This window comes from Dendropsophus ebraccatus, unplaced genomic scaffold, assembly GCF_027789765.1.
Source record: "Dendropsophus ebraccatus isolate aDenEbr1 unplaced genomic scaffold, aDenEbr1.pat pat_scaffold_373_ctg1, whole genome shotgun sequence".
NCBI classification, from domain to species: Eukaryota; Metazoa; Chordata; class Amphibia; order Anura; family Hylidae; genus Dendropsophus; species Dendropsophus ebraccatus.
The window spans coordinates 64,301-88,212 of record NW_027210002.1 but is presented as its reverse complement, the minus strand read 5'-3'; the positions used below and the strand labels follow the sequence as shown (position 1 = coordinate 88,212).

The 23,912-nt window shown below is 43.6% G+C and overlaps 1 long non-coding RNA gene across 1 annotated transcript; it reads left to right on the top strand.

The window, feature by feature from the left end:
- Positions 1 to 12,323: 12,323 nt before the first annotated feature.
- On the top strand, positions 12,324 to 22,689 carry LOC138775907 (uncharacterized). Its single transcript, XR_011360678.1, has 2 exons — positions 12,324 to 13,047; positions 18,132 to 22,689. It is a non-coding gene; the product is annotated as an uncharacterized lncRNA (long non-coding RNA).
- Positions 22,690 to 23,912: the final 1,223 nt, after the last annotated feature.

Genomic DNA, 23,912 nt, shown 5'->3' with positions numbered 1-23,912 from the left:
TTATGTTTCCTCTCTGCAAAGTGCCTCGCTAGACCTGTCTCACCAAAACCTTTTCTCTCTTCTACTGCCTCTCCCTGTTCTCTCTGCAATAGCCTCCTAATAGCAGACCTATGCTCATTGAGTCGCATTTTTACTGACCTGCTTGTCTTGTCTTGGAATCGCAAGTGTGCATACCATGAGGCTATGTTCACACTACGTAACTTTCCGGCCGTAGCACGCTCCGTGAATAAGCGGCCGGAGATTTATGTAGTTTGCGTGCAATGGAAAGTATACGATCTACGGGCGCACAGTTCACACTACGTACGAACTTACGCCTGGATCGTATGCGGCGCTGTAAAAAATGAACCACACCATTGTTTCGGGACGGAAATGCTGTAACTTACGCCCGTAGCGTAACATGCGGTCCCGTACGTAGTGGTGATTTCTTCATTTTTACACCTTTTTGTGCCGACCCAAAAGGTTCTGTGGGGTGTCCGGGGCTAGGCGAAGATATCCAAGTAAAAGACCGCTGTCAGATCGCTACGTACGCCGCTCGGGAAGCGTACGTAGCTTATGGGCGTAAGTTCGCGGACCCTACGTAGCCGGCCGCAACTTGCGTAAATCCCGGCTGGAGTTTTACACGTATATGTCCGGCCGCGAAAAATATGCGGCCGGACATATACGTAGTGTGAACATAGCCTGAAGCTGTATTTTGTGTCCCTTTCTAGGGTGGGTTATGCTATCTCCTTTTATGATGCTGGAGCAGTTCTGACATTGCAAACAAGGAAAGGTTCCTACGTTTCTCGAGGCCAAAACGGCTTGTCTGGGTTTTAAACCCTCTCCAACGTCTGCTCTCACCAGACTATTGGAGATGGATTTCCCCTTTCTGTACACAAATTTGGGTTTTTTCTTGAACAGTTTGCCAAATTTGTCATCATGTCCAAGAATAGACCATTGTCTCATAATGGTTTTTCTAATCAAACCTGCATGCAAATCATATCTAGAAAAAAATCTTATTCTCTGTTCATTTTATTCCTTAACTTTCCTCTCTAGCAGTCATTCTCTAGGGATCTCCCCCACTTCTTTAGCTGTTCTCTCTACTGTCTCTCTATTGTAACCCCTCTCTTCAAACTTTTCAACCATTATTTTACTTTGGGTAACGTAATCTTGTTCATTACTACAGATTCTTTTGATCCTCATAAGTTGTCCCTTCGGGATCCCTCTGAATGTCGCGGGAGCATGGAAACTGTTTCTATGTAGCAGATTGTTCCTATCTGTAGGCTTGAAAAATAACCTAGTGACGATCATTTACTCTTTCCATCTCCACGTCTAGGTAATGTATTTTTGTTTCGTTTATTTCGGCTGTGAACTCAATTAGGCTGTGGCAACCATTCAGGTATTGAACATACTGTTCAAGTTGTATTTTAGATCCTTTCCATAATATGATGACATCATCCACAAATCGAAGCCACAGCCCAAGATGTTCAAAACCGTCATGTCCTCTAAGCCATTTGTCCTCAAAATGAGACATGAAGATGTTAGCTATACTTGGAGCCACAGGGGATCCCATCGAGAGCCCCTGTAGCTGCAAGTACAGCTCAGACCCGAACTTAAAATAATTCTTAGTCAGAACCAGCTCCAGCAGAGACATCAAGAGTCTGATATACCTATTATCCAACTTAGGATTCTCATCCAGCTTTTCCTTGACAATCTCTAATGCTTCTTCAGTAGGTATATTGGTATACAGCCCAGAAAGAAGGTAAATGCTCCCAGCTCCGTAAAAACTTGTATCTTTATTACGAATGCATCTTAAAATAACAAACAAATAAAAGCATGGCAGCGCCAACGCGTTGCGAGGTATAACCTCTTAATCATGGCAGATTATGCTTGATACTGATACATTTTTATAGTGGTAAGATGCGTGTCTACACATACACACCACCCCTAGGGGCGTAACTAGTCTGACGTGGAAACCACATGACTTACTTACAAACCAAGGTACATAGGAAAACGAGGAATGGATTAGTAATATAATAAATACAAACTGCATGAAAAACACTTCAATAAATATAATATAAATCATTTTTAAGATTCAGACCATTAGGATAGCGTGTATCTAAATACAAAATCCAAAAAGCTTCTCGTTTTCTTAATAGCTGGACCCAGTCTCCTCCTCGTGCGGGTCTATTAACCCTCTCCAGGGCACACACTGAGAGGCTACTGGTATCTCCCCCATGGCAATCAATGAAGTGTCTGGAGAGACCAGAGACAGATTTTTTATGAACCGCATTATGTGAATGGATATCTGTCAAGTGTTCGCTAATGCGAGTTTTTAACATTCTTTTTGTTGAACCCACATATTGTAAACTACATAGATTACATTCCGCTACATAAATAATATATGTGCTCTTACAATTAATAAATGATTTTATTGCAAAGTTACGTCCTGTTTTGGAAGATGTAATAGATGTTTGTTTAGTGGCATATTTACATAATGTACATCTGGAGCTTCCACATTTAAAAAAGCCTACAGTACTAAGCCAATTAGTGGTGTTTTTATTTTTTATGTTACAGGCGTTAATGTTGCTAGGGGACAGGATGTTGCCCAAGGTTCTGCCCCTTCTAGCAACACAACGTATACCAGATGATAGGACTTTCTCACATTTGGAATCTTGTAATAATATGGGAACATATTTTGTTATTATATTAGTAATTTCCCTATATTGAGGACTATACATGGTGGAGAAGGTAAGTTGGTTTTCCTTTTTATTTCTCTTTCTGTTATTTTCCACATTATTAAGAGTCTGTCTGTCCATCAAATGGTACGTTCTATCCTGGATTTCTGCTTTTTTACGTGCTCTTTCTATCACTGTAGTACTATAGCCTCTGACCCTTAATCTTCCTGTGAGTTCTTCCGCCGCTTCCAAATAAGAGGCATCTTCAGAGCAATTTCTGCGAGTACGGATAAACTCACCCACAGGAAGATTTCTGGTAACATGGCTAGGGTGACTACTGTTAGCCTGCAAAACACCATTACCGGCGGTCGGTTTTCTGAACAAACTGGTAGTAATATAGCCATCTTTTATCGACAGTTTTAAATCCAAAAATGAAATGGATTCTTTTTCAAATTGGTAAGTGAATTTTAAATTTAACGTATTCCCATTAATATATTTAACAAAATTTTCCGCATCAGACCTATTTCCCTTCCATACTAGGAGGAGGTCGTCTATAAATCTGCCGTACCAGAGAATGCATTCTCTGTACGGGTTATCGTTATTAAACAAGACAACCTCCTCCCAGTAAGCCATAAAAATATTGGCTAATGAAGGTGAAAAACAAGCCCCCATCGGGCATCCGTTGGTCTGGAGGAAAAACTGATTCCCAAAAGAAAAAAAGTTATTGGTGAGCAAAAATTCTACCACCATACATAAGTAGTCACAGAGAACCTCATCATAGTTGCTGTACTTATGTAGATGATACCTTAAAGCAACTAAGGCTAAACCATGAGGTATACTAGGGTATAGGGCCCTATACCCTAGTATACCTCATGGTATACCTTATGAATTTTTGGTAGCAGATAAAACAGCGGCACTTTAGTGGAATCGCTGCTTAAGCCGCTCATCACCTCTTTTTCTATTATTCTCATCTCGTATGCCTCATCCAGTTCACTCTTAAACATTGTTGTAGGATCGTTCTTTAATTTCTTGTACACAGTCTCATCATTTAATTGATTTTGGGCTTCTGTTAGGTATGCACCCCAATCCCAAATTACCGTGGCATCGCCTTTATCGGCTTTTTTAATAATGATCTTACAATCATTTTGTAGATTTTTTAAGGCGGCCTGTTCACCCCTGGAAAGATTTGGTCTCGGGTGTACCCCAACAGAATCCCATTTCTCCATCACCTCATTCATGACTACCTTCTGAAAACTCTCTAACATTACTGATTCTACCTCTGGATCAAATGTGCTGTGTGGTTTATTGCAAATATGTTTTTTCTCTGATGTATATACTCCTTTCTTATTCACTCCCATAAAAAACATTTTTAACCTAATGGAGCGGCACATTTTATAAAAATCAATCATGAAATCAAACTTAGACATATTGGTAGCCGGTACAAAACCTAAACCGTTGTTCAGCAAACATCTCTCAGTGTCAGATAAAGGCCGATCCGATAAGTTAACAATTAACTAACCGCTCGTTTTTTCTTTGGGGGGGCGCTTCCTTCGGTTTGGCTCCTAGATCTCTGTTCACACCTGGTGTTTTTGCGCCGGAGTCCTTTTCTAAAAAACGCTCACCACCTTTATTTGTAGATCTTAATACACGACTCCTGTCTTCACTTGCTGCTTGCACTAGCTGAGAGGCTTTCTTGGCTTTCTCCTCTGATGTTTTTAAACTTTCTCCTTCTCTCTCTTCTTTCCTCCATCCACGTATATACTTTATCATGCAAATAGTCCTGCGTGTCTCTCTCGAATTTATTCAGCTTACTTTCAAACAACGAGGTTTTTAATGATTCAATTTTTTGTTTCAGTTCAGCATGGATGTTATCATAATCTTTTGAGGCAACATTGTTAGACTTAAATTCCAGATCAACCACACCAATTTCAGCTTGCACTTTCGTGATTGCACTTTGTAAATGCTGTATGGTCAAATAGATCAGGTCCAGCGAGAACCTTTTATATAAAGCAAACCACTTTTGTTGATAGTCCACATCATCTTTCAATAGCATGGGTCGTAGTTTACTTCGTAATCCCCTTGGCATCCGTTGTATTTTAGCATATTCAGTTAACGTAGAAGCATGTAACAGCAGGTTTGTCTCTTTCACTTTTAATTGCTCAAGTTTTCGTGGGAAGTCTGTTTTCACTTCACTTTTAATCCCATCAAAATTGAGACCTGCTGTTTCTGCTAGTTGCAAGATTGAACTGCGCTCTCCATCCGTCAGTGAAAATGTCTCTGCCTTTTTATTCGTAATTTTGGAAATTTCTTCAAATGACATTATAGTCTTTTCAGAAATATTGCAATTTCAATAGAAACAGTGCGATAGGTGAAACAGTCACAACACAAATAAGAATAATACACCTCTGTTCACACCGGGAGAGTGGTGCCAGATATAGGGACCGCCTTAATTCCCTTTACAAATCCATATGCAATAAAGATACTGACACATCTATTTTTTGCTCAAAATGACCCAGTGGACCGCGCAAATTTTGATCTTAGTGCTTTAGTTTTTCCCTCCTCCCCTTCTAAGAGCTCCAGCACTCTCAGTTTTCTATCTACAAGCCATCTAAGTGCTTGTTTGTTACAGGAATAGTTGTACTTTGTAATGGCGTCATTCATTTTACCATAACATGTATGATGGAATTCCAAATATATTATTTATGAAGATATAAATAGGTGAAATCGTAAGAAAGAATGCAATATGGTAACGTTTGGGGGGTTCCTGTGTCTACGTAATGCACTATATGGTAACAGCGACATGACACTATTATTCTATAGGTCAGTCCGAACACAACCATGTGCAGGTTACACAGATTCTCTAATGTTATATATGTATTTTTTTTTATGAAATCCTTTTTTTTGGCAATTAAATATTAATAAAATGGGCCTATTGTGACGCTAATAACGGTTTTATTTTTTCACCTACGGGGCTGTATGGGGTGTCATTTTTTCCGCCATGATCTCTAGTTTTTATTAATACCATATTTGTGAAGATCGGACGTTTTGATCACTTTTTATTGATTTTTTTAAATATATAATGTAACATAAAATCGGTAATCTGCGCACTTTTTCCCCTCTTTTCGTGTACGCCGTTTACCGGTCGCAATGACGCTTGTTATATTTTAATAGATCGGACAATTACGCACGCTACGGTATATTATATGTTTCTCTATTTATTCATTTTTATATGTTTTATTTATATAATGGGAAAGGGGGGTGATTTAGACTTTTATTGGGGGAGGGGTTTTGGGGTAGTGTGTTAGTGTTTTGAACTCCGGAGCGCGCTTCATAGCGGGAAAAACACCCATGACGTAACCCTACGTCCAGGGTCGTCTAGGGGTTAAAGAGCGCCAATCTAGCACAGCCCTTACAGAGAGGTACTCTACCCAAATGTAGCCTCCGAGAGGCTTTCTATGGGGCAGCAGTCACATCTGTATGACTTAGGAATCATAACACGTGGGCATATGACAGTATGAAGTACTGGACTTGGCGGCTCTGTGCTGGATATTTGACAAGCTTTAGGCCGGATTCACATTGAAGAGGTTGCCTTCACTGTGACAACTTCCTTGCTCTGCTCTGTGGTTTGCTGGTCAGGGATGTCACCCGAAGCTGGTAGAACGGGAACACAACCAGGACCGGAAAAAATCGTAATCACTGAGGCTTCCGCCAAAAGCCAAATAGTGTTTTGGGGGGCTTAAAATGGTGTCCAAAAACTGGCAGCAGTTGTTACTGCTTTTTGGTAGTTTTTCCAGTGTTTTCTCATTCTTAGACCAGCTTCACTCATACAGTATCACAGCGGATTGCATTGCACAATCCCGTTTTTCATTCCACTGTATGTAAAGCCCCTTCCCACTTAACTCACCGCCCCCCGGCTAATATATTACCTGCCTGCACTACAGCCTGCCTCTCAGGCCCCGGCTCCCCGGTGTCCTGCTCAGCCAATCAGTGCGCGGTCCTGCCGCACCCACTGATTGGCTGAGTGGGATGCCAGCGAGCCGGGAGCCTGAGAGGCAGGCTGTAGCGCAGGTAGGTAATATATTAGCCGGGGAGCGGTGAGTTAAGTGGGAAGGGGCTTTACATACAGTGGAATGAAAAATCTCCTGCAACTATGTAAAGCCATAGAAAACAACAAGAAGGAGTATTGCAGAGGATTTCACTGGAGAACTCGCAACATGAAATCTGCTGCGATACTGTATGTAACTGGCCTTAGGCTATATTTACACAATGTACATTTTATAATAAGAACGGCCGTTATGTTCAATTAAAATATCGGCTGTTGCTTTATAGTAATTGACATGTCAATATTCCTGGCCAAATAACAGCTGTTGTGTCGTTGATCGTTGCCTTCTATTACACAGGACCATTATCGGCCGCAACGGCCGATATCAGTCGAATATGGACGATAATCGTTCCATGTAATAGGGCCTTAAAGGGAACCTGTCATGCCAGAAGAGAAGTAGGAGCCCGCCCGACCCCCCCCCCCCCCGGTGGAGCCCTGGATACTTACCTCATCTGCAAGTCCCGCTCCAGAAGCCAGCCCCGCCGAGGAGAAATCAGTGCCCGCCGTGGAGAATACGCCGCCCGACGGTCTGCACGCCGATATGTAATGAGAAGAGATAAGTCTGGAGCAGTGATTTCCTATGGCTGTCGGACTCATCTCTTCTCATTTACATATCCACGTGCAGACCGTCGGGCGGCGATTTCTCTGCGGCGGGGCCGGCTTCTGGAGCAGGACTTACAGGATGAGGTAAGTATCCAGGGCTCCACCGGGGGGGTCAGGTGGGCTCTTTTCTCTCTTCTGGCATGACAGGTTCCCTTTAAGTGTATATTAGTTTATCACTGAGACAACCTGACAATGTGTGATTGTATGGGGGAGGAATGCTCCCATCTATAGATGCCTAATCTAGGGGTTATCCCAAGATTTCATGTTATCACCTATCCACAGGATAACGTCCGTATTACACGACCCGACCCACGCTGTAAGTGAGAGACGATTTGGCTATGACACAGCTCGATAATCAGCCATCGGCCGCACGTTTCTTATCACATGGATAGATAGATTGTAAGCCCCTATACATATACCAGGACAGAGATTGCTGCGAGTCAGGGAATGAAATGGGCTTCTTCCAGCTCATTCTCCTGATCGGTAGGGGTCTCAGATGTGAAACCATGTCTCTGTGACATAATTTTGTTTTTATCATAATTAAAGCTAGTATATACCACACATTGGGGGGTGTACTATATACACAAAGGTTGGCCTTGGATTCACAAACTTTACAACAACATTTTAAATATATATCTGTGTGTGTGTGTGTGTGCGTATATTATCTATCTATCTATTTATCTATCTATCTATCTATCTATCTATCTATCTATCTATCTATCTATCTGGTATAAGGTATAAAACAATAGTAAAGCAGTAATACAGCATTGGATGAATTCTGCCACCTTGTGGTGTACAGTGGTACTCTTTTTGTTCTGCATTGGTAGTTCTTGGCTGCATGAGAAGATTATAGCGTCAGCCACACATTCAGCTGATTTACTTTGTTTATAAGTGCAAAACTGTTAAAGGTCATGTTCACACAACGTATATGTTGTATAAATCACGGCCATTGTTGCAATTTGCAATCTGCCGCAATGCGGCCACATCCAAATTAAGCAAAAGTGAAGTACCGGCCAGGATGATCTTCTGTAACACTGGCCATTCTGTGATCCGGCCGGGTTATACTTAATGTGACCATGGCAAAATACTGAAACACGCTTGTACACCTCTGTAATGTGAACAAGGGTATCTGTGTCTGGTTGTGAATAGCTAGGATTGATTGCTGGGTGTAAAACGATTTATTTTACATGTGAATAATCTTTGAACTTTGATAAAGATCCTGTTTATTTTACAGATGTTCCTGGTTGTTAGCAGGGCATGATGCAGTCATCTGTTTCCACCTACATGTTTTGTTAGGGATTACACATAATGCATGCTATTGCTCACAGGTAGCAGCCAGGTTAATATTGCTGCAAGTACTTCCCAGAGGTCGAAATTGAATGGAAATTTAGAGATTACTAGCTGATACCTCAACAGAAGACTGACTGAAAATCCAAAGGAATCTCAGTGCTAGTGTGGAAGTATTCAGAGATGGCTCCATCTCCTAATGGCCCCAGATGTCTTCTAGTATTTGGTCAGCTATGAACCTGAATAGCCTTACATAATGTGACAAAAAGTGTGATTTGCCAGAGCTAGATCTGTACTGGTCACCTGGTGGTTATTATTAGTAAAGGAGGTGTCTCGCCATATAAAGCCCCGTCCGGAAAAATTTAATTGCAGCCCCAGGGCTGCCAGGAAAACATAGATATGGCCTATTGCTATTGCTGTATCAATGTTTTCATTGACTCTCTAAGGCGGCATTCAACTTTTCCAGGCGCCGGGAGTCAAATGCAGAGTCTGGGTTCATCCGAATGTTGGCGAACCTGAATGCTCGGTAAGTTTGCTCAATGCTATCAGCTGATGCTAGAGCGATAGATTACTTCTATAAAAAAAAAAATCAAAAATCAGGCCTTCTAGTACTTATCAACTGCTGTATGTCCTGCAGAGAAAGGTGTATTCTTTTCAGGCTGACACAGTGCTCTCTGCTGCACCCTGGTGCCACTTCTCTCCATTACAGGAACTTTCTAAAACAGGAGAGATTTGCTATGAGGATTTACTACTGTTCTGGAGAGTTCCTGTCATGGACAGGGGTGGCAGCAGAGAGCACTGTGTCAGACTGAAGCGAATACGCTACTTCAGGCAGGACATGCAGCAGCTGACAAGTATTGGAAAATATATATTTTTTTTTAACAGAATTTTCAAATCTATATAACTTTAGGATGCATTGGGGCAATACAATGATAGCAAAAGTGGTCAGGATCATATTTACTTTGACATCTTTGTTACCACTAACCCCAAGTGATTATATATGTATTTTTGCATTAAGGGGTTCATCATATTTTTCTAACACAAGGCAGCTATTGTTGTGAATGCTCATAATCTGTACGGCTGGATTATAATCTTAGTCTCAGTTACATATTGTGCAGGACATGTTTTTTCCATAGCTACTGAAGTGACTGTATTGAGAAATTGCTACAAAGCTGATGAAAGCGGAGGTAAAATTCAAGCTTATACTAAGCAGCCAGTGCGGATGCGGGTGGGATCTACTGCATGCGGCCAATAATCATTCTTTACATTGCTGTATTGTAATGAAGCTGGGATTAGCTTGTCACAGTCAGCCATGACAGGTCTCTCTGGGCTGAGGCAGGAGTACTTCTCTACTACTCTAATGAAAACCACATTCCCATCCAAGTCAGTGCAACTCAGTGCTATCATTCCTATAAACCACAGAAATGAAGACATTTTTATGGTTAAAATTCTATGTAAAGAAAGATACAGAAGGACTTGTAAAGGTCCGCACCCGTATTCTGCAGGAAGCACACAGTTTTTTTATTTAAATTCTTTTTTTTTTTTAAACCTCTGGTAGCTGTTACTGAATGGATCCCGGCCAAGTAAAACCTCTGCCATGTCACTATGAGGAAGGGATAGTTACTCTAACTGTATCAGAGCACTGGATTAGCTTTTCATTGCAGGAGATATTGTAGGTGTATGAAGCCTGGTGACTGCAGCAAGACTGGAAAGGCAGTGAGCCAGGGACTGAAGCACCCAGCCTCATGCTTCTCCTGGCTTCTTCTAGAGATCAGTGAGAGTCTGAACACTTGGACCCCGACCAAGCAAAACTATTCACATGTCCCTGTCATTAATGTAACAGTGCTAAAGCTTCTTTTCGGAGAACCCTACATGGTGCAGTTCAGGTCTTATGATCTAGATGATTCAGTTTGGGACTTTACGGAGGGGATTTATGAAGACTGGCGTACAAGTATGCCTGTCTTATATTAGGCCCTGTCCCTTCTCCCCGTCAGGATTCGCTAAGAGGATTCGCTAATTCGCACGCCTCTTAGTGAATCCGGCCAGCCGGGCGCCTGAACCTGCACTTGGCGTACGTGGGCTGGGTTCACACTATGTATATTTCAGGCAGTATTTGGTCCTCATGTCAGGTCCTTATAGCAACAAAAACCAGGAGTGGATTGAAAACACAGAAAGGATCTGTTCACACAATGTTGAAATTGAGTGGATGGCCGCCATATAACAGTAAATAACGGCCATTATTTCAATACCACAGCCGTTGTTTTAAAATAACAGCAAATATTTGCCATTAAATGATGGCCATCCACTCAAATACAACATTATGTGAACAGAGCCTTTCTGTGTTTTCAATCCACTCCTGGTTTTGGTTGCTATACAGCCTCACAAATACAGCCTCAAATATACATAGTGTGAACCCAGCCTAACCTAGACCTACTTCCAGCAGGTGCAGATTTGGATCGTGAGGCGCGGGAGGAGGCCACACCTCCTCCCTGCCTTGTCACGCCCCCCCCAGCCCGCGTACTGGGTGAGCGGGGCATAGTGCAGGTGAACACGCCTTTGTGTACACAGCATTTGTAGTGCACAGTTTGGGATGTGTGTGTGTGTGTACACACTGCATTTGTAGCACCCTCATCATATGACCTAAGGCATCTCCAGTCCATACCTCCCAACCGTCCCGGATTCCACGGGACAGTCCCGTTTTCAGGGTTCTGTCCCGCGGTCCCGGAACGGCCCCCCGTGTCCCGCATTATATGTGGCCCCAGCGAAAAAAACAATAAACCAGTAACTCACCTGTCCGCCGGTCCCAGCAGCTCCTCTCCCGGCAGAGCGCGCACTCCCGTCATCCTCCGGGGCGGGCAGCAGGGTATACAGACACTGACTGTACCGGAAGTGATTCATGATAGAGGCTGCAGGTCACTTCCGGCACAGTCAGTGTCTGTATACCCCGCTGCCCGCCCCGGAGGATGACGGGAGTGCGCGCTCTGCCCGGAGAGGAGCTGCTGGGACCGGCGGACAGGTGAGTTACTGGTTTATTGTTTTTTCCGCCGGGGCCACAAAAATGGGGGGTATTGGCTACTCTGTGGGCACTATATGGGGATTGGCTACTATGTGGGGCATATTTGGGGGGCATTGGCTACTATGGGGGGCATTGGCTACTATGTGGGGCATATTTGGGGGCATTGGCTACTATGTGGGGCATATATGGGGGATTGGCTACTATGTGGGGCACTATATGGGGGATTGACTACTATGTGGGGCATATATGGGGGATTGGCTACTATATGGGGCACTATATGGGGGATTGGCTACTATGTGGGGCATATATGGGGGCATTGGCTACTATGTGGGGCATATATGGGGGCATTGGCTACTATGTGGGGCATATATGGGGGATTGGCTACTATGTGGGGCACTATATGGGGGATTGACTACTATGTGGGGCATATATGGGGGCATTGGCTACTATGTGGGCACTATGGGGGTTTGGCTACTATGTGGGGCACTCTATGGGGGATTGGATAATGTGGGGCACTATATGGGGGTTTGGCTACTATGTGGGTCAGTATATGAGGGGATTGGATACTATGTGGGGCACTATATAGGATACTTGGATACTATATAGGGCATTTTTGGCGGGTTTGGATACTGTATAGGGCACTATTCAGTCAGCAGTGTGAGAGTAATGTGGAGAAATGGTTAATTTCTCTGTACTCTGAAACAGGTTTTCAGAGTATTTTTGAGAATTGTTGTAAGGAATGTTCTCAACTTCTCTTGTTGCTCACACAACATCCCCTGTCTGGACATAGGAGGATGTGAACATATGTGGGAGTTAGGTTCTGGCCTATTCCGATCAGAGTTGCACGTAGTTGGGAGATCCAGATGGACAATCTCAACGGGACATGACTATACATAAATCTGTGACCTTCGGCCTTATGTATCTCTACATGGGATTCATAATGCTTGGCATAGGTGCAAGTTATTATTTGATATCAACAACAATTCAAGGTTGGCGGATAGGATTATGTATGCATTTCCTCTTATCCTCTGTCCTAGAAAGAATAATTATAGGGAGGATACCAAAACCGTTATGGGAACTGTCATAGTAGGGATTTTACTAATGATTAATTGTTTTGTTTACTCTGGGGTATAAAATAAAGTGACACGTCGTATTATGACGAGATTGTCTCATATCACACTGGTCTGTGTGTGTCTTTCTCCCGGCCGTATTAAGTATTAAGGAAAAAGCCAGAGCCGATCTATACTGGGTAATCATATATTCTCTGACAGTTTTGGAGGCCCCAGCGAGATCTCTCAAAGGGGAGATATTGGACATCTCGCACCCCCTCGGGGGGACCGGACACGGACGGACCACTTCACAGTGGGGGAATGCAAAAATCCGCGGTAAGTGAGCCATTGTCTCGCTGCCTTTCCTTGCTGTGTATGTGTGCCGGGCACCGATCCACCCTTGGGGAGTCAGAGATGCAGGTAGATCCCTCTGGCTATTATTATAATGTTTGGCTTGTTGTGTTGCATTAATTAATTGTTTGCTCTCCAGTGTTATACCTTCATGCTGTATTTTATTCTGATTCTGTTCGATGTGTGTCCTTTTCATAGCCTTTGCCTGTCTGTTCCCTTGTTTTTGTTGTTATCGCACATCTACTTCAGAAATAGACACCTAACAGGTCCGTGAATAGATATATGTGAATATATATATATATGGCAATTTGTGAAGATACTGAACATTTCTATGGAGCTTGTGGTAATCATACTGTATGAGAGACCAATTATTGTGATGTGTTTTTGGGTCCTGGTTATGCTTCTCATTGCGGTTTTAAGTTTAAAGTATTATGCTGATAACGGTTACTAGATGTACTGCAAGTATTGTGTCTGTGCTGTCACCTTAGAAAAAGAGGTAGATAAATTGGTTCTGCGAGAGATACATGTGTTGCCAGATCCAGTGGAATCTTGTTATTCATATGAGTCTCAAGGAAAGCTTTTTGTGTTTTTAAATTGTTATGCTGTTCCACATTATAAAGCAATCGGTATTCCTTGGGAGGCGATTGTACGTACAGGAAATTATATCCCTTGTGGAATCCCGTATCCAGGACATAGTGTAGTCTCAGACGAACCCCTTGATCCTGGATATTAACCAGTGTCCAGTAGGACGAGGGGTTAATGCCGTGTGGTGACTGTGTGTGTACTGTGGTGCTTGTGAGGCAGGGACCAAGCTCTGTGTGGATCCTCCAAGGCATAAAGTTACAGCCGAAGGAGTATTCTACGTACTGGGTGACAATAGAAGAAGTACCCTATGAGCTTAGAGAATACCCTTGCCACGCTGTGCCTCATCCTAGGGCAATAGGTAAGAATTTGAGTTGGGTCCTGAAGTTCAGGGTTTGGATGCCACGTTGGGTTAACAGTATATATTACATCCAAATCCCCATGAGGAGGAGAATAGCTCTGATTCTAATTCCGGAATTGAAGATAGTGAGGAGTAGCTTATGTGTAAATGTATGAAGAATACGTTGGGGTAGCGATTGGGGTTTTCTTGTACCTATTTGTGTGTTGTTATCTTTGCTGGAAGGAATATAATAGAATTAAGGAAGAGAGGAAAGCTGCATTTAATTTGATTACTTTGGAGGAAGCACCTGCTGACTCGGGTGAAGAGTTAGAAGAAGGCAGGGGAGAAACAAGGTTCATAGCCTGATAACTCAGGAGAGAGTTAAACAGGGCAGGAGAACCTAAGGATTTACATAGTGTCACCTCCTGAGAAGAGAGAGGGATCGCTACCCTCTGATTCTCAAAAAGGGAGCTATGGGAGTTGCCTTGGCTAGAGTGGCTGTGAGGATCTTGGGAATCCCTGATCCTCGCAGTACAATGCGTGATTTAGTTAAGGCTGAACATGGTCCAAAGGCAGTCAAGAATGCAGACAGAATATTAAAAAGGGCTAGAATGGCAAAGAGTGGGTGTTTAGACGCCACTAAATGGAGACAGTTTTCCCGTGATGAGGCCAGGTGGATAAATAAGCACAAGTATGGGAAGCAGGTAGAGGCATGGATGGAAAAACATGATCCCCTTAATAATACTAACGAAGACAGTGATGAGGAAACCTTGGGAGTTGTAAAGAGAGGGAGGACTAGGAGGAGGGAAGCACAGGCTCGGGCAGCCGGTATACAAGCACCACAGGGGCCCCCTTGTAGAGGAGGCAGACACCACGGAGGAGCTCACAGGGGATGCTGAAGCCTTGCAGCAAGAGGCTGAGGCACAACCCTATGGTGTGGGGGGAGAGTCAGCAGCTGAAATAGCTCAACCTGCTGTTGCTCGTCAGTCCCAGGTTCTGGAACAACAAGCACCGGCAAGACCAGTGGTTACAAGTACTGTCAATACATTGTATAGTGCCTTTGGTCCCACGGAGAGTACTCCGGTGCGAGACCAACGAGATTATCGTGAAGTGTCAGGGTATCCCACCACCTCCTTAGGGACTTCTGGTGGTAATGTATCTGGGGATATGTTCGGAGCTTCCCGTCTGTCGCCCCCAAGTTATTCTTCTTCCATGGGGGTATATCCCCAGATACCACAAGAGGTGACGGGGGAAAATTGGGATACGTCAGGATCTCCCCTGAGGCTAGAAAGTTCACCAGAAATAGTTATAAGACAACCTCCCCCTCAGAAAGTGTTTGTTATCATGCCCAACCATTTCACTTCTTATGTGTACAGTGCTGCTAGTAAAGTTCTACGCTCTCCACAATATATGCGGGAGTTGGCCCCGGGTGTAAAGGAAAAGTTAGTTAAAAGTAGTGAGGATGAAAATGATGCAACCCTGCCCCTCGATGAGACACCCTCGACTCCCCCTGGTGAGTCTTACCGACACATAGGGTATGAAGAACCCTATGAGAGCTGGAGTAAATCATTGTCACTGTATCTGATAGATGTCTGTGTAATATTGTTTAACAAGTCTTTGTGTGTATGTATGTGTATGTGTGTATATGTGTATATATATGTATATGTATATACATGTATATGTATATGTGTGTGTATATATATATATATATATATCCTAATAAGTTCTAGGCTACAGTTTTTACTCTTATAATCTGTGATTTAACTAATTCAAGGTTACCCGAGAGATGAGATTGTGGGGGCTGCATAACCGCTGCGTAGTGATTGGGCATTTTGCCAGAGCTTACTCCTAATAGAGGAGCGCTGGATGTTTCTGCAGCTTCAGCGATGATGTAATAAGCAAAGACAAGTGATTTTGGATAAGTCTTAATGGATAAATAATACTACAGAGTACACAGAGAGAAGTGTATCTATATGTGCATATATGTCTATTGTGTATCTATACGAGTATATATTCATGTTTTCATGAGGCTGCTGACTCTTATTTAAGAATCATTCTGTAAATGTTTCACATTTCATTTTCTTGGTGTCTTTTATTTTGTTCTTTAACAAAAGAAGGTTATTGTGGCACCAGCCTTGTATTATTTCTATCGGAGACTAGCAGGGGATAAAATGTTGTATTACTTTTATTTTGGGTGATAACAATTTTGTGATGATTATAACAAACTATTTATAATATAGAGGAATCGGTGCATTGGGACAGATGGGTGAGGTTCTTTTATAGGGACAGAATAGTCTTCATAGGGGGGATTGTTGTGGAAATAAAGACAATTCTGTATATTCTATTGTTAAAGATGGCCCCCATATCCTGGCCAACGCCTAGAGGTGTGTAGTGTTATACTTGGCTATGTTGTTATATCCCTATAGGCCAAGTTTAAAAGGGAGGAGAGAAAGGAATTAAGCGGATGAGTTTAAACACCTCACAAACTTTTTAAATTCTTTTTATTGACTAAAGATGTTTATTGATATGTTCATTGTGTTTTTATTACTATTGGTTGAAATTTTAAATCTGAAAGATCAAAATGTAATTGAAGCCCAAATATTAATGGAGTTTTAAGTTATCATTGTAGATAATCCCAGATTTTACAAAGATGGATGACACAAGGATATACAGTGACCTCCATGCAGAATGACGTACCAATAAAAGCAACCACCCTATCTGAGGTGTGAGGACAGTCACTGGAACATATAGGATGGTTACAGGTAACTTTACAGATGTCTATGTGAACTCCAGGTACACTTTTTAATCACCCACCATAATGGGTCAATTGGCGAGTTTGAGATTTGTTGAGTCCCTGGGCAAATCAATGTGTAAAAAAACTGTTCGAGGAAGAAGAAGAGCTGCCATAGAGCGGCTGACGCAACGTTCACGCAGACAAACCCTGAGGCCACAAAGGGTGATGGATGATGGACGAAGCTGCCGATGCTGTAGTTTCCTTTCTCTTCCTGAGGTAACCGTACATAGTGTACAGGTGGAGGGGGAGACGTGGATCTGTTTGTTTTTAAGTCTTTTCCAGAGACAATCAGCAACAAGCTGTGAGACCTGTGGATGGAGAGGAGGTACAGGGAGAAGATGGCGTCAGACAGTAAGTAACTGTGTTTGCCGGCAGCCTTGTATCTCACTGTAAGTTATCTGACAAAACCAGCAGAAGGAAGCCATGTGTAATGTGGTGTATAGTATCCTCACATTGGGCGGCCCAGGGGTCAACAAATATAGTAAAGAGGGTTGTGTAGGGCTGTATTATCTACACCTGTCATAACCTACTGTAGGTAACCCAATAAAGGTGCCTGTCTGCATAGTCTGTAACAATCCGGCCTGTTTCAGGGAATGTAAGTGGACTTCATCCACCTGCCACAGGTGGTCCATATAGGTATGTCCTTGTCTGTACTGATGTCGTCCTTACAGGTTAGCTGAATGTGAATCACAGCTATGTGAAAGAACAAAGCCAAGAGGCAATGTCTGTGGTGATACTAGTGGCCTCATAGCAGGAAAAGAGGCCAGGAGTCTGAGCGGCTTTTATCAGTGAAAAGACAGGTTTAAGGATCCATAGCAATGCCGCTAACTGTGATAAAAGGATCATGTGATATATGATAGTCATGAAAAGGCTTTGAAACCTTGGGTGATGTATAGTTTATACCTTGTGTTTATTACTATGGTGGTAATTTTATGAATAATATGTGATGATCCCAGTGACACAAGAGACAATTCAGTAAGATCCAAATACACTAGTATTAATTGAACTGTATGTTATGTAATGTATGTTATTAGTATAATATAGTATATGATTATGTACAAGAAGAGATGTGACCAGTCATTAGACCTGTGCGATATGATCATAAAGATATTTTCTAGGTACAAAATGTGGTAAAAAGACTTAAGAGATGAAGTGGAAATTCAGAGAATCATCGTAAGATTGTGAAGCTTCACTGACTGGTTATTATAAGTGAATCTAATGGTTACATAGTAGGTCACATTTCAGAGATTTTATTACATTTATCTGTTGTGATGTTTATGGTTTATGTGTCAATCAACTTTTTACTTCCATCATTAGATAAGATTTGCTCATATCTTAACTTTTACTTTTCAGAAATGTTTAAAGTTAGTTACCGTGACTTTCCAATACCCCAGTGAGAACCTCTTCAACCTCTGTGGAATTCACACCCTGCTCTCTCTGCGGAGTTTCAACCCCAGCCGATATCCGTGAATGCATCTATTGCAGTAACCCACTACAGAGGAGAGCATCAACCTAAGCACCAGCTATCACTGCCAGCTATAACTATACTTTTGGACTAAGTTCTCTATAACTGGACTTATGACCAATGATGAATACTCTACATACTAATATAGGATTGTGCATTATACATATATTTTATCTTTGTTTATGTTACTTATAAGTTAATGATACGATTCATGTACTCCCATGTGTACACATATCTTAATTCACCTATATAAATGATGTACTCAGCATATTTAGCAAGGAATCGATTATTGTTTTCTAGTGATAAAGGGAAAGATAGTGGTCTGAACAACAAGTTATTCTGGGTGGAAACTCTCCCACTATATACGATAGGTAAGCTTTTGTATTTAGTGCCGGTAGGAATATCTTGCAGACCTCTGGATAGGAAGGGATATGCAGTTTATTTAGTTGAGAACATCTTCCAAGAGGAGGAAGTTGTGAGAGTAATGTGGAGAAATGGTTAATTTCTCTGTACTCTGAAACAGGTTTTCAGAGTATTTTTGAGAATTGTTGTAAGGAATGTTCTCAACTTCTCTTGTTGCTCACACAACACCCCCTGTCTGGACATAGGAGGATGTGAACATATGTGGGAGTTAGGTTCTGGCCTATTCCGATCAGAGTTGCACGTAGTTGGGAGATCCAGATGGACAATCTCAACGGGACATGACTATACATAAATCTGTGACCTTCGGCCTTATGTATCTCTACATGGGATTCATAATGCTTGGCATAGGTGCACGTTATTATTTGATATTAACAACAATTCAAGGTTGGCGGATAGGATTATGTATGCATTTCCTCTTATCCTCTGTCCTAGAAAGAATAATTATAGGGAGGATACCAAAACCGTTATGGGAACTGTCATAGTAGGGATTTTACTAATGATTAATTGTTTTGTTTACTCTGGGGTATAAAATAAAGTGACATGTCGTATTATGACGAGATTGTCTCATATCACACTGGTCTGTGTGTGTCTTTCTCCCGGCCGTATTAAGTATTAAGGAAAAAGCCAGAGCCGATCTATACTGGGTAATCATATATTCTCTGACAGCAGCATGTGGTGACTGTAGGGGAGTGGCTATGGAGGGTTGCTATGGGGACGTGGCTATGGGGACCACGTGTCCCTCTTTGCTCTTTGCAAAAGTTGGGAGGTATGCTCCAGTCACATGTGTAAAATGTATTCATAGGCCCTAGTTCATTCAAAGGTGGGCAAAATATTCTCCATTACTTTCTTTACTGGGTAGAAACTTTCTTTACTAGGTAGACAAGTTTAGTGGATTATCCAAAGGCAGGCCATGTTCCCACAACGTAAGTTCCGCAGTTATCACGGCTGTTGTTGCCACGGCCGTGATTAGTACAGACCTTACGTCGTGCTGAAGGCTGAGGGAATCCTGGCCGGAGTGTATACACATAGTATACACTCTGGCCGGGATCCCTAGCAGGGCCGCGAGAAACTGACATGTCATGAAAACCCTGTCAGTTCACACAATGGAGCGAGTGGCTCTGGCCGCACGCTCCATTGTGAGCAGTGGGGAGTTCTGATGCGGGCGCGCACAGATGCGCCCACATCAGAGGCGCTAAAGATCATACGTCCGGTACTGCAGTACCAGCCGGGATGATCTTATCTGACACCGGCCATTCCGTGACCCGGCCAGGTCATGGAACGGCCGGTGTCATACAACATGTGAACATAGCCGCAGTCTGTAAAAATATCTAAGCCACAGAAGTTTTTTTTAGCATGGGAGCCTTTGGGTGTCATATGTCCCTGTCCAGTTATACTGTACATTTTGTTGGAGGTATACATCATGGAATGCTTCTCAAGTTTATGTCTGACAGAGGGCTCAGAAAAGATATGGGAGTTGTAGTACACCTGCATAGAACTTCACTGTTCATTGGAAGGGGTTGTCAGAGAGTGTGTATAGGTGCAGTCACTACTGGATTGTATCCCACAGACCTCCCCCCCCCCCCAAACTAGTGGGTACCCCAATAATTTTTCCTGATTTCTGTATTTCATACGCGAGGCCTATCTAAGTTCACAACTGCTTGCACAGAGTAAAGGTGGTGTCACAGTCACAGAGTGTGTATAGGTCCAGTCACTACTGGATTATATCCCACAGACCCCCCAAACTAGTGGGGACCCCAATCATTTTTCCTGATTTATGTATTTCATATGCAAGGCCTATCTAAGTTCACACTTGCTTGCACAGAGTAAGGCTATGTTCACACTATGTATATTTCAGTCAGTATTGTGGTCCTCATATTGCAACCAAAACCAGGAGTGGATTAAAAACACAGAAAGGATCTGTTCACACAATGGTGAAATTGAGTGGATGGCCGCCATTTAACCCCTAGCCGCACCAGGCAGTTATAGTACATCCTGGCAGGAGGTTACTTTCCGCACCAGGACGTACTATAACTGACCGGCTCCCGGTGCTCACTGTTTACACAAACAGTGACCGGGAGCCGCAGCTAAACTGTCAGCTGATAGCTGACAGTTTAGTGGTGCTGTTCCTGGACCCCCAGTAGGGGTCCAGCACCAGCGATCACCGGCATCAGTGGATCGGTAACAACCTACTGATGCCGGTGATAAGAGTAGTTAAACCCCAGGTCCTGGTCTCCACTGAGTTCCGGGATCCGGGGGAAGCTGTGGCAGGGCTCCCTCCTCCGTAACCCCCATGTCTGCCCCCGCCCGATCACCAGCCCCAGTGATCTGGCCAGCCCTCGTCCCGGCAGAACCTGACCCCCATCTCAAATACACCGGCGCCCGCCCACCCAGCATTTCACATCCGGATCCAAACCCCCCCACGCGGCGCTGCTCCCGCACGTGTCCCTGGACTCAATGCCCCCACCTTCGGCTTACCCACTCCTCCGTGCCGCCGTCTTCACTGCAGCCAGGTAGAAGGGCCAAGCTCTCTCCCCTTCTTCCTGGCAGCGCCATCCCCCAGCATCTTCCCCAGTCCCAGCACTCAGTCTGAGTTCCGGGATCCGGGGGTGGCCTCTCCTGCATGTGACCAGCGTCTGTCTATGACAAATTTAGAGAATTGCAATTTTTTTCAATTTTTCACAACATTTTGGAGTTTTTCACAAAAAAAAGTTAAAGGCATTGGCCCAAATGTACCACTAACATAAAGTGGAACATGTCACGAAAAAACAGTCTTGGAATCACAAGGATCGGTAAAAGCGTTCCAGAGTTATCAATATATAAAGTGACACATGTCATATTTGAAAAATTTGGCCGTGTCCTAAACACCAAAACTGGCTGTGTCCCCTAAGGGTTAATGGCAAATATTTGCTGTTATCTTAAAACAACGGCTGTTGTATTGAAATAATGGCAGTTATTTACTGTTATATGGCGGCCATCCACTCAATTTCACCATAGTGTGAACAGATCCTTCCTGTGTTTTTAATCCACTCCTGGTTTTGGTTGCAATATGAGGACCACAATACTGACTGAAATATACGTAGTGTGAAACCAGCCTTAAGGTGGTGTCACAGTCACAGAGTGTGTATACGTGCAGTCCCATACTACAAGTATTTTTCCTGATTTCTGTATTTCATACGCAAGGCCTATCTAAGTTCCATACTGTGCAGTGTCCATAAAATGGTGAACCCCAGGGGTAAGGGTCGAGGGCGTGGGTGTGGTGTTCCAAGCGATGCAGTTGGCAGAGGCCGTGGTTCAGGGCAGGGTGGCACAGCAGCACCTGTTGAGGAGGGAGCAGTTGCACACCGCAAACGTGCAGTCCCTAGCTTCCTTTCCCAACTCACGGGGTCTCATGTGTAACAGGGAGACATAATTGTAATGTCTCTTTTCAGTTTGGATACATGTTTTGTTTGGATGCATGTGTATATATATATATATATATATATATATATTTAGACCTACCTATATCTATTGATTACTGCTTTATATCTGTGTGTATCGTATATATGTATAGATTAGCTGGCCTTGTATGGCTATGTGTGTGAAACTCATTATAGTTGTGTGTGTGGGAACCCATATGTATACTCATTCCCTTTTGTAATGGTCAATATGTTCGTGTCAAACAGCTGTGAACCTCCCCAGTAGCATCAACACTGGAGGATGCAGTTGGTGGTGTAACAACTGTCTAAATACCTGGATCTATTTTGCTCAAGTTATCCAGATGGTCAGTCCTGGGAAACTCTTACCACTTCCAAAAATGGTTATGAGTTAGTTCCCTCACCCCTAGCAAAAAATAGTATAAAAACTCCTAGTTGGGTGCAGTCAGCAGCCTCAACTGGAACAGAACTGCTACCAGAGTGCTGTGTCCAGCCAGACTGCTGATTCGACTTCTGGGCCACATGACCTTGTGGACGGGGCTCCCCAGACTGACCTGAACTCATCTTTATCACCGAAGCTAAGTATAATAAATATTCTTCTACTTTTTCATTAATTGTCTAGTCCTTCATTGTACAGTATCTGGGTCCTAAAACATCCAATTGGATACATCATGGTTGACCAATATTGAAACCGCAGCAGTGTGAACAGGTGATATTGTGTACAGTAACTTATCCACCACCCAGTCTTCCACGCAGTCCACCCATGCTACCCAAGGGAGTGGAAACCTTGCTCCAGTAGCTCAGCCTCCTTCCCCACAGCCTGGCCCCTTCAGGGAAAGAAGGGATTCAGATCCACCACCACCACCATGCTCCCAGGAACTCTTTTCTGGACCCTTCCCTGAGTCAGAGCAACTGGAGCAGCCAATCTGTCCCAGTCAGTGGGTGATGAGAGTGGGGACTTGCAAGCGGGGTTGGAAGAGGTGTCTGATGATGACGATGAGACCCGGCTGTCAGACAGTGAGGTTGTTGTCATGGATGTAACTCAAAGTGAGGAGGAGAGTAAGGAATTGAAGGAAGAGCTGGTGGATGAGGATGAGGTGATTGACCCGAGCTGGGTGGATAAGCCTAGTGAGGACCGTGCTTCTGAGGGGGAGGCAAGTTCACCCGCAGGACCGGTTAGAAGAGGGAGAGGGAGAAGCAGGGGCAGAGCTAGTAGATCAGAAACTGTTTCACAGAGTCAAACTCCCGTGGCCAGGCCTAGGTGTTCCCAAGTCTGGAGGTTATTTAAAGAAAGTGCGGATGACCGATGGACTGTAGTGTGCAACGTGTGCCACGCCAGGATCAGCAGGGAAGCCACCACTACCAGCCTAACCACTACCAGCATGCTCAGGCATAAGAGTGCTAAACACCACACCAAGGCCGTTCAGTGACTGCAAGTCGCACCCCTACTCCTTCCCCTGTGTCACGTGCTGGCTCTGTCAGTCCCCCCACCCAGGCAAGAGCTCCTCCCGCCCTAAACGCACCCCTTCACCTCCACTATGCTCCACACCCTCCAGCAAGGTGTCCATAGGCAAACTGCATAAAGTGAGACAGGTCAGATTTTGAAAAATAAGCCTGGTCATTAAGGACAAAACAGGCTGCGGAGGCAAGGGTTTAAAGGGAAGCCTGAATGACCTAAGGATCATTCAGGCAGCTCCTCCCGTTGCTCTCCGAAAATCATGCCGTTTAATACCTGTGTAACCATTGCTGGACTAATCTGAGGGCGATATCTTTTTGCTGACAGGGGCTACAGCACTGGTGTCCCTGCAGTGTGAGGATACATGTAGGTTAGAG